This window comes from Loxodonta africana, chromosome 25 (assembly GCF_030014295.1).
Source record: "Loxodonta africana isolate mLoxAfr1 chromosome 25, mLoxAfr1.hap2, whole genome shotgun sequence".
Lineage (NCBI taxonomy): Eukaryota > Metazoa > Chordata > Mammalia > Proboscidea > Elephantidae > Loxodonta > Loxodonta africana.
This window is the reverse complement of record NC_087366.1, coordinates 19,046,502-19,058,632: the sequence shown is the minus strand read 5'-3', so window position 1 is coordinate 19,058,632 and position 12,131 is coordinate 19,046,502.

The window sequence follows — 12,131 nt, the reverse complement described above, 5'->3', positions numbered from 1 at the left end:
TGGAGGTGCTCACTCGTCTATGCCAAGAAATATGGAAGACAGCTTTCTGGCCAACTGATTGGAAGAGATCCATATTTATGCCTATTCCCAAGAAAGGTGATCCAACCAAATGTGGAAATCATAGAACAATATCATTAATATCACACGCAAGCAAAATTCTGCTGCAGATCATTCAAAAACGGCTGCAGCACTATATCGACAAGGAACTTCCAGAAATTCAGGCTGGTTTCAGAAGAGGACATGGAACCAAGGATATCATTGCTGATGTCAGATGGATCCTGGCTGAAAGCAGAGAAAACCAGAAGGATGTTTTCCTGTGTTTTATTGATTATGCAAAGGCATTTGACTGTGCAGATCATAAACTATGGATAATACTGCAAAGAATGGAATTCCAGAACACTTAATTGTGCTCATGAGGAACCTTTACATAGATCAAGAGGCAGTTGTTCGGACAGAACAAGGGGATACTGCTTGGTTTAAAGTCAGGAAAGCTGTGCGTCAGGGTTCTATTCTTTCGCCATACCTATTTAATCTGCATGCTGTACAAATAATACGAGAAGCTGGACTATATGAAGAAGAACAGGGCATCAGAATTGGAGGAAGACTCATTAACAACCTGCGTTATGCAGATGACACAACCTTGCTTGCTGAAAGTGAAGAGGACTTGAAGCACTTACTAATGAAGATCAAAGATCACAGCCTTCAGTATGGATTGCACCTCAACAAAAAGAAAACAAAAATCCTCACAACTGGACCAATGAGCAACATCATGATAAATGGAGAAGAGATCGAAGTTGTCAAGGATTTCATTTTACTTGGATCCACAATCAACAGCCATGGAAGCAGCAGTCAAGAAATCAAAAGACGCATTGCATTGGGCAAATCTGCTGCAAAAGACCTCTTCAAAGTGTTGAAGAGCAAAGATGTCACCCTGAAGACTAAGGTGCGCCTGACCCAAGCCATGGTATTTTCAATCGCATCATATGCATGTGAAAGCTGGACAATGAATAAGTAAGATCGAAGAAGAATTGATGCCTTTGAATTGTGGTCTTGGTGAAGAATATTGACTGCCAAAAGAACAAACAAATCTGTCTTAGAAGAAGTACAACCAGAATGCTCCTTGGAAGCAAGGATGGAGAGACTGCGTCTTGCATACTTTGGACAGGTTGTCAGGAGGGATCAGTCCCTGCAGAAGTATATCATGCTTGGGTCAGCAGAAAACAGGAAGACTCTCAACGAGGTGGATTGACACAGTGGCTGTAACAATGAGCTCAAGCATAACAATGATTGTAAGGATGGCGCAGGACCAGGCAGCATTTCGTTCTGTTGTGCATAGGGTTGCTATGAGTCAGAACCGACTCGATGGCACCTAACAACAACAACAACCTTGCTATGCCTGCATTTCCTCATTTATAAAATGGGGATTATGGTAAGGTTGTTGTAAAGATTAACCAGCACACAACACATGACTCTTTCAGCATCTGGTACATTGTATGTGTTAAACAAATATTAACCAAAAAAAAAACAGTCAGCATCACATAATTAAAATAAGATTTGATGGCGTAGTATAAATAAAATGTTTAGGGGTTGGGAGTAGAGAAGAGGAGCTTGAATTACTTGAATATAATAGCGGCAGGTCAGTCCATGACTGAAAGAGAGTAAGAATGTGTGCCTGTGGAACACAGCTATGCAACTGTTAATATCAACGAAGTTCACGCGAGTAGAACAACAAAAAACAGCTGTACAGAGATGGTACAATTAAAGTGCCTTTGCTTATTGAGTTGTTCAAATGCACTTATAAGATTTCCTTTCTATCTTGATTTTTAAAAAATGTGTCCTGCCTGAACTGCTACACACCAATCCAACCCTGTGATGGCTAAGGTTGTGTGTGTGCTTGGCTGAGCCATGATTCTCAGTGGTTTGGCAGTTACACAATGATGCAGTTAGCCTCCGTTCCATGATATAATGTAATCACATCCACGATGTGATCTGATGTGATCAGCCAATCAGTTGTAAGGGGAGTTTCCTGGGGGTGTAGCATGCATCCAATATATATGGCCTGCATCCAATATATATGAGGCTCGCTGGCTTCTGCTTGCCCTGAATCTTGCATCTGGCTCATCATCATCTGACCTCTGGTCTTGGGACCTGAGCCAGTAGCCTGCCATACTGGCTGTTGATCTTGGGATTTGTCAGCTTCCGCAGCCTGTGAGCCAGCAGCCTGCCATCTGATCTGCCAGTCTTGGATTTGTCAGTCCCTGCAGCTACATGAGTCAGAAGTCTCCAGCCTGATCCACAAACTTGGGACTTGCCAGCCTCTACAACCGTGTGAGCCATTTCCTTGAGATAAATTTCTCTCTCTGTATATGTAGACATATATATGTACACACACACACACACACACACACATATTCACAGGTTTTGCTTTTGTAGAGAATCTAGCCTAAGGCAACTTTTAATACCAGTCACAGAACACGTGAAACCGATTTCACCATATTGTTGATGTCACTGGACAATTTTAATAATTCAATCACATTTCTAAAAATGTGTCCTTTTGGAAGGTGGGGGTGGGGCATATCACCTCTGCCTTCACGCTACCCTATGCCACACTTATAATCAGATTACATTAGTAAAATAAGAACTTCTTCACCACACACACATAGTGCTGCCATTAGGAAACATTTCCATAAGGAGATGAAGAACTTGCAGAAAATGGAAATCTCCTCTTTTCCCCATCACCCACCCAACAGATAGCCAAGAAAAAGGAAAAAAGAAAGAACTGTGATATGGGAGCCACAAGATTTGTTTGTGAGCTGGAATGATGCCTCAGACCATCTTGTCCTGTCTGGGTGCATGTGGGATGAGAATAGAAGAAAACCCTGAAAAGCAGATGCCAGCTATCTTTGTCTCCTAATTTCCTGGATCATTTTATATCTTGAGCCTTTTGAGCTCTGAACTCTGCCCTTCCTCTGGGGGAGGCTGCACTGACCTTGGTTAAACTTTTTCCAAGTATAGAACAGGACAGAGGTCATCGGTGTCCTTTGTAAGGAGTATGTGAGTTGTGCACAGCTCAAGGATGGTGAGGACAGATCCCCGGGGGCTGCCTCCTTCCTGCCTTCTTGCTCCTGCCCCCTGCCATCTAGCTCTGAAGTGGGAGAGGAAAACAAAGAGATGCATGATACAGAGTCCAGTGAAGGTGGGGTAAAGGTGGTTTAAAAGGCAGGGAGTTGCGGAGGCAGGGAGGGATGAATAGGTAGAGCATAGGGCATTTTAAGGGCAGTAAAACTATTCTGTGGGACACCGTAATAGTGGATACAAGACAATATGCATTTGTCAAAACCGATAGAACTGTACAACACGAAGGGTGAACCCTAACATAATCTATGGACTTTAGTTAATAATAATGCATCTATAGTGGGGTCATTGATTGCAACAAATGTCCCACGTGAATGCAAGATGTTAATAATTGGGAAAACAGTGTGCGGGGGTAGAGGGGCATATATGAACTCCCCACTTTCTGTGTAATTTTTCTGTACACTTAAAACGTCCCTAAAATATAAAGTGTATTTAAAAAAAAAAAAAAAAGACAGGCAGTACTGGAAGGTTTTGTTCTTGGAAATTTAGCCTGGATATAAAAATTTTCTCTTTATTCTTCCTGTAGGGAGACCTACAAGGTCATTATAGTTTCTTTGCTTACAATATTCAGGAACTTTTCTTCTTCTGTCCCTGCTGTCTGCCCCATGCATATGCTTGTCCCTATATATCTACGTGTAGAATATTAAAGTGTCACATCTGGTGGGTTGTTACATCTAAATGTGAATTAAGTGCCTTCCCACACTTGGGTTCCTCCAGGCTCAATAATGATTCATTCAACCATGCCCTGTCCTTGTTTCACCATTATTTCACTCTCCATAGTGAAAAGCCAATACCCTGTTGCTGAAAGCCTACACAATACGTTTCAGGCCAAAGCTAACTAAAATTTCCCAAATCCTTGGAACTGAGGAAATACGAAGACCGTTTCATAAATGATAAAGTCAACTCTCAGCCAGAGAAAAAAAGAGTCTTTCAGAGTTGACACAAAAAATTCCAGGCTGGGTAAGATGAAGAAGTGCAGCCAAGCTTCGCTCCCCAGGGTGAGATGGACACAGCTTGTCTTTTCATATCAGGAAGTATGGAAGCTGCTCATCAACCCCTACCCTCCCCCTTCCCTCTCATTAGCCCCAGATCCCACCCATGACTGAATTTCCACATCTGTAAGACTCGCCTGCCCACCCACTCACCCAACTCTACTGTAACTATCACCCACCTAGGGAGGACCCAGCAGGAAGGAATCTGAGAGGTAGCTCATGCAGAGCTGAGGTCTGGAAATGTCTGCCTGGTCATCTATCAAGATCAAATTACAGCAAATTTGCCCATAATGGAAAACAGGCTGAAGGAACAAGGTAAGCGAATCTGGAAAACTGGCATCGTGCCCTTCTCTGCAAAGACTTTTTGTCTGTAGGTTGCATATAGAAGACTAGCTTTTTGCATTTCCCCAAGAATTAAAATAAACACAGATTCCTCAGTATTTTTTCTCCCAAGTACAAGTATTCTTTTACGATGGAAGCATTTTTATCAGCATTTTATTTTAAAAAGTAATGCATGATTGTAAAAAATTCAAACATATAGAAAACATCCCTCCTCCTTCTTTACTTTCTCTTCGCTCAACCCCACTCCTCAGAGAACGTTTTTGATGTATTTACAAGCAAGCATAGGGACACACACATGCATGCAGAATACTATTTGTAACATTATATTTGCATAATTTTCTGCCACTTGCTTTTTTTTTTTTAACAAACTCTTACCAACGTCTTTCTGTGAAAGTATATGAAGATCTTCTAATTTGTTGTGGAATATTCCATTCTACAAATATACCATAATAGATTCATTCTCCGATTGAGATGGAGGCTGTTTCTAATCTTTTAGTTTTACAAATAACAAACTTCTTCGCATGTATTTTAAAATAATTTCCCCCCAGTTTTTATAGTCCTGACCATTCAGATCTTCTTAGTCTCCCATCTCAGCTCCAAACGCCTGCGATGGAAAGCTGGAACCCAACTCCAATGTATGCGCCTGCCCCTCCAGCCTCACCCTTTGATCCTTGGTTAGCCTAGACATTTCAGCTGTAAATCAAAGAGAGGCTTTTCAAATCCTAGTAACGGCCCCTAACCTCAGAGCCACGCTCAAGCGAATGGGCAGAAGAGGCAATAACGATAAAAGCTGGGCACATGGAGCGTTCGCTATGTGCCGAGCACAGGTGTAAGCGCGTTTGCATGCATACCTTAGTGAGTTCACACAGCAGCCCTGGGAAGTGGCAGAGGCAAGATTCAAGCCCACACGTTTAACTCCAGCATGTGAGTTGGACAATATTCACCCCACCGCCATCCTCATCTTTCCTAACCTCATGCTGCCCACACTTGACAAGCTACTGGTTGTTCTTGACTCTCTGATCTAACTCTCCAACACTCAGCTTTGGAGTCAGACAGATGTTCCCACAAATTCTGTCTCTACCACTCACCAGCTGTGTGATCTGGGGCAGTTTTCTTAACCTCTTTGAGCTTTGGTTTTCTCATCTTTAAAATGGGGAGACTAATATCGTAAAACTGGTGAAAGCGGGAACCTGCGTGAGGCGGATGCCTGTCAGGGGAAGAAAATGCAAATATATTCCGCTAAATAGACAGTGACAGAAAAGTGGTGACTGCACCCTGTCAAAGGCGGGAAACTTGTGAGACCCAGAAAAACAAGGCAGTCCCGTGGAGTTCCGGCTCTCACAAGTCTCACTGTACTTCATGAGGTGTTTGGGAGAGAACAGATGTTACAAATTATAATGCAGTCCGCAAAGTACCTGGCACCCACTAGATGCTCAATACATAATTTTTAATAAATCAAGAGGTAAAAGAGGCAATAGTGGCTCCCAGTACTAAGTTTACCTTTATTAGAAAATTATTTCTAAACAATGGGCTGCTGTCTCGACTGTACCCTCCCTCACACCTTAATCTCTGGGAGACACGTTAATATCACCTGTATTGAGTGAAGTGTCTCACAGCAGAACCAAGGGACATGCTCTTTCCCCTTTTTGGCTGTTTATCAAGAACCTCACTTCCAAGCCTGTCATGTACATATACTCCCAGAAAGCATTCTGTCCATCATTTTACTGTTAAATCCTAAATCTTGGTAGCATTCGCTTAATGCCTTAGGTTTTTCCAAAGTGTGGTTATCTGATGCCTGCTTAAGCCAGCCCTCTGACCTCAGATACATACATATAAATCTGTTGCCATCGAGTCGATTCCGACTTACAGCGACCCTATAGGACAGAGCAGAACTGCCTCATAGAGTTTCCAAGGAGCGCCTGGTAGATTCAAACTGCTGACCTTTTGGTTAGTAGCCCTAGCACTTAACCACTACGCCACCATGCCATGAGGGTTTCCTGCATACACACACACACACACACACACATACCCTTATATACATGCTCCTTGCTGTTGGGTCGACCCTATAGAGTAGAACTGTCCCACAGGGTTTCCAAAGAGTGTCTGGTGGATTCAAACTGCCAACCTTTTGGCTCACGGCCGAACATTTAACCAATGAGCCACAATGTGTGTGTGTGTGTGTGTATGTATTTTTTATATGACAGCTTTATTGAGAAAGCATGCCATTCCATGGTTTTAGTATAGTCAGAGTTGTCCACACGTTATTACTACCTAATTTTGGAACATTTTCATCACCCCAAAAAGAAACCCATACCCTCAACAGTCACTCCCCATTCCTCCCTCTCCCTAACCCTAGAAATCACTAATCTACTTTCTGTCTCTGTGGATTTGCCTATTCTGGATATTCATATAAATGAAATCATACATTTGTGACTTGCTTCTTTTCACTTAGTATAATGTTTTCAAGGTTCATCCATGTTACAGCATTTATCAGTACTTCATTCCTTTTTATGATTGAGTAATATTCCATTAAATGGACATATCACATTTTGTTTATCAGTTGATGAACCTTTGGCCTATTTCAATTTTTGGCTATTATGAATACTGTTGCTATGAACATTCATGTACAAGTTTTTGTGTGGGCATATGTTTTCAATTCTCTTATGTATATGCCTAGGAGTGGAATTTCTGGGTCACATGATAACTCTATGTTCAACTTTTTGGGGAACTAGCAGAATATTTTCCAAAGCATCTGTACCATTTTACATGCCCACCAGCAAAGTGTAAGGGTCCTAATTTCTCTACATTCTCACCAACACTTGTTACTGCCTGTCTTTTTGGTTATAGCCATCCTAGTGGGTGTGAAGTAGTATCTCATTGTGGTTTTCATTTGCCTTTCCCTAATGACTACTGTAACAATGTTTAGCATCTTTTTCATGTGCTTATTGGCCATTGTGTATCTTCTTTGGAAAAATGTCTATTCAAACCCTTTGTCCACTTTTTAAGTTGGATTGTGCCTTGGCCTCAGGTATTTTTTATAATAGCTGTTGTACGTATAATATGGTGGAAAGAACAGGTTTGCCTGTATCTGACCTGTATTTGATACTGGCTCCATCATTTAGCTATGCGACCTCAAGCAAGATTATTTCATTTCTCCAAAGCTTAGCTGTATTATCTGTCAAAAAGAAAGCCATGCCTACTTCTCTCTCAGGGCTGTTTGAGGAACAGATGAGATCAAGTGCATAATGCATCAAGTACAGTCCAGTTTGGGGCACTCAGTATTACTGACACTCAGCAATCTGTTAGACCCTCTCACCTCCCACCCTAATTTTAGACATGTTTTCTCTTTGGAAGCTATATTTGACTCCAGTGAGTTGAAGTCTAAAAGGCAGGACCCCCAATTGGAAGGGGCCAGCGAGTTCTCTTTTTGTTCCCCCAGTGATTTCTTTATTTTTAAGGTTCACCACACACACAAAATGCTTCCTCTTTGGGATGAAGGGTGACATGACCCTGCTGATATCAGCATGAGATCATCTGAGCAAGTACAAACCTTCTCAGTATTCTGAGAAATAGGAGGAAAGAGAGAGTTATAAAAGAGGGATTGTAACCCCTTATGCCAGCACCACTATTCTGTACCATCTTTGCAATTTTGAATCGTGAGACTTTCAGAACGGGGTGGCTTGAGAGGGTTGGGAAACATGACTTTCAGAGTCTGGCTTTCCATAAGAGCAAGTCTGGTTCTTGCTTATTAACAGTCTGGTAATGCACAAGGCCTGTCATTTGTCCTTTCTCTAATGAATGGATAGGCTGTTTAATTTCCTAATGGGTAACGTAGTAATTTCAGTCTCCCACTCCAAGCCTTTGTCTGGGTTGTTCCACGTACATAAAACCTTCTTCCTCCTGCTATCATGTGCTGTCTTTCTTACCATTAAGGCTCAGTTCAAAAGCCATTTCCTCTAAGTAGTCTTTCCTATTAGGGGAATCTAAACCCTGAATGAGTGGCCGGACAGATAACTGTACTCAGGCATTAACCCTGTCATCATTTATTAAGCACACACTACATGCAAACATGGCACTATGTATTGGAAACACAAAAGAGAATATGACCAGTCTGTGCTGTCAAAGAGTTCATAATGTGTTGGGTAAAATGGGCACACTAACAGGTATTTCCAAATTGATGTCATATTTCAATGTGATTTTCATCACTGGGATTTGTAGGGTAAGATTGGCAGACATAGCAGAGACTGAAGTTTTATCTTTCTTTGAGAATACTGTGGGCAACCCCTCCATTTGTATGCAATCACTCATTGCGGAAGAGAGAAAAAGATAATTCATCCCCCAGGGGTGAATTAACCAGTAAGCAAGGTAAGCACAGGCTTACTTGATGTGGTAAAAAATAGGTGAACTTGTGCACTACAGATTAGTAAGTAAGAATAAACATGTCTGTGCACACCTTGCTTATTGGGTAATCCATCCTTGGCATTCCCCCCAATTTTCTATGTTAAAGCATACTTTGGAGAAGGAGGCCAAGCAAAGAAGAAATGTAATAGAATAGATTTTTTAAAACTGTCTAAATACAAAAATAAATGGAGAAATAATAGGGCAGTATTAAAACCAATTTAAACTTTTATTTTGTTATATGCAAGTGGAAGCTGCAGGAAGATATTTAGGCAAGGAGAGAATAATTTCTATCCCTCACCTTCCCCAGAAGCTGAAAAAGGTTCCCATCCAACCAGTGTCCCGTGAACAGGATCCCCAAATCTCTCTGGGCTTCCACCTGCTCAGGTTTAAAATGAAGAGGTTGAGTCAGTAGGTCTTTAAGATTCCTTGTAGTTTTGACAGTTTCTGAGTCAGAGTGGGCAGTTTATTCATGCCTTTATTTTTATCTAGCAGAAAGGAAGAAAATATGAGCAGCCAGAAAAGTGGAGGTATCTTAATGCTTATTTGGTTGTAGAGGTCAGCGAAGGAGGAAGAAGAATCCTTTTCACTGCCTTTCTTTCTCGATAGTGGGGAGCAGAATCACAGAGCTGTAGCAGAGAGCCCGACTCGCAATGAAGAAGACACTCAAGGAGGATTAGGAATGGAGGAACACAGCAAATGGCAAACCGTTCCAGGCAGCGTTGTTTTTCTGCGTTAGGAAAGTGCACAACCAGCAATTTGTGGTAACCAGGCTCCAAAGTGATAGAGGAGATGTGGGTGTTAGAAACGGCTTTTTAAAATTAGGGACAATGACAGTTGGCCGGCAGCCCCCAATGGATATCTCAGATATGGAGCTGTAGAAACCTCAGGTGTGTGACTCCCTAGGGGACACTTGTCACGATGTTTTTGCGGCAAGAGCTGGATGAGGCAGAATGCCAACATGGCTCTGCAGGAACAGACTGCAGAAAAACCACCCCCTGACTCACATCTCCAACTGAAGTAACACCTTGAAACGGCCAACTTTCTTTCCCTCTCCAATCAAGACCATTTTACCGCCTTATTTCTTTTGATCAGGTATATCAGATTTCTATTCTCTCTGATGCATCACTACACCCTGGGTCAAGCTATAATTTCCAAAAAGAGCAATTGGTACCGCCTTAGAAAGAAACCCAGAATATGACTCCCAACCTACTCATTACAAGCCTGGCACAAATTATATGACTCAGCCTATCTTTCTGACCTCCTTCATTTATTGTCTTATTTGTGTATTCACTCATTCATTCAACTCTGAACTTCTTGGGAAAGCCACTTAACCTCTTGTAAGTCTCAGTTTTTTCATCTGTATAAGGGTAAGGAATATTATCTACCTCACAGTGTTATTATTAGAACCAGATGAGTTATTGTACGCGAAGTGCTTAGGACAGTGTCTGACACATATTAAGCACCATACAAGCATTAGATATTATTATTGTTGTTACAAGTATTCATTACTATTAGTACTATACACTAAGCTAAGCACTCTGCCAGCCACTGAGGATTCCAAGATGAACAAGACTTGATCTCTACCCTCAAAGAGCACTCAGTGGTCAAAAACAGTAGCTATATAAAAAGTAGTATCATTATTAATATTGAAAATAAATGTATTTGAGATGGAGTAACCCAAAACCCAGTGCCGTCGAGTCGACTTCGACTCAAAGCGACCCTATAGGCCAGAGTAGAACTGCCCCATAGAGTTTCCAAGGAGATACAGTAAGGAGGTAGAATTAAACAGATATTCACAGATTGGACTGATGAGGGGAGGAGTCTGATGTGGGTACGGGGGATGAATGGTGGTGTTGCTGATACAGCAAATGTGTGAATGTGCGCTGCCTGTGACACATTTAAGAGGCAGGGGGATATACAGGTCTTATGCTAAGAAGAGCGATCTGGAATAGAGACATCAATTGGGAGCCACTGAAATGTAAGCAATAGCAGGAGCGGATGAGCGTCCTCCAAGAGGAGGCTACAACACATGAGGAAAGGACCCAAGATAAAACCCTGGGGAGCACCATCATAACGGGACAAGTGGAGAAGAAGAAGTCTGCAGAGGAAACTGTGAAGGAACCAGGATCAGGTAGGAGGAAAATCAGAAGAGAGTAATGCCAAAGAAATCTATGAGAAGAGAGTTTCAACAGGAAGGAAGTGCCAGTAGTGTCAGGAAGACTGAAGAGCCCATGAGATTTAGCACTGAAGAGGCCTTTGTGAGCAGTCTCAGGGAAGGTGGAGCAGGTAGCGTCCAGTCCTCAGGATATAGGTGTGAACGGAGGTGAAGTGGCTGCAAAAGTTAGAATATCATAAACCCTTTCAGTCCATGAAGGGAGAAAAGAGAGTGAACAGTTGGAGAGGGATGATAGAGGAGTGGTGTTACATTTCATGTTGGAAGGAGTATGAGTACCTCCCATCTCTCCCTTCTCCCCTCCTCGCCATTTATAGTCCAGCCATAGTGAACAGCGGAAGATCTCCTGCCTCTGAACACACTGTGATGTTTGCACTGCTCTGTCTTTTTGTGTACTAATAGTAACCAAGCTATTCTGCCTCCTTCTGTCAAGAAAGCCAAGCCTGGTCATCCCTCAATATCATCTCCTCTGGGTGTCTTATCTGAGCACCACCCCCAATAGAGTTAATCACTCTCATGCCTCACGTTTTTTATGTCTACGTGCTTACTTATAGCACATGTTGGACTAAAAGCAATTATTAACTTACATGTCTACATAGACATGCACATCCTAGAAGAGACAGATGAATTCCTAGTCATGTTTATATTCCCATAACCTAGCACAGTGCCATCTCATTGAGTTTCCCCCATCTTTGTTGGTCCACTACCAAACACAATGTCCTTTTCTAGCAATTGGTCTTTCCTGATGATGTGTCCAAAGTAAACGAATCAAAGTCTTGCCATCTTCACTTCATAGGAATATTCCGGTTATATTTCTTCTAAAACTCAAATAAACAATGGACCAAGGCTCATGAAGATGGTGCAGGACCAGGCAAAGTTTTGTTCTGTTATACATAATATCACCATGAGTCAGAGGCAACTCCGTGGCGACCAATAACAGAGCAGTGTCTGGGATTCTAACCATGCCTTTTTCAGTTTATTAAATAAATAAGCATAAATAAGGCAGAGTTATTACCCTCAAAGAATTTATAATTTCATTATAATTTCCAGACAGAAATATATGAAACCCTAAATATATTTAGGAAGAT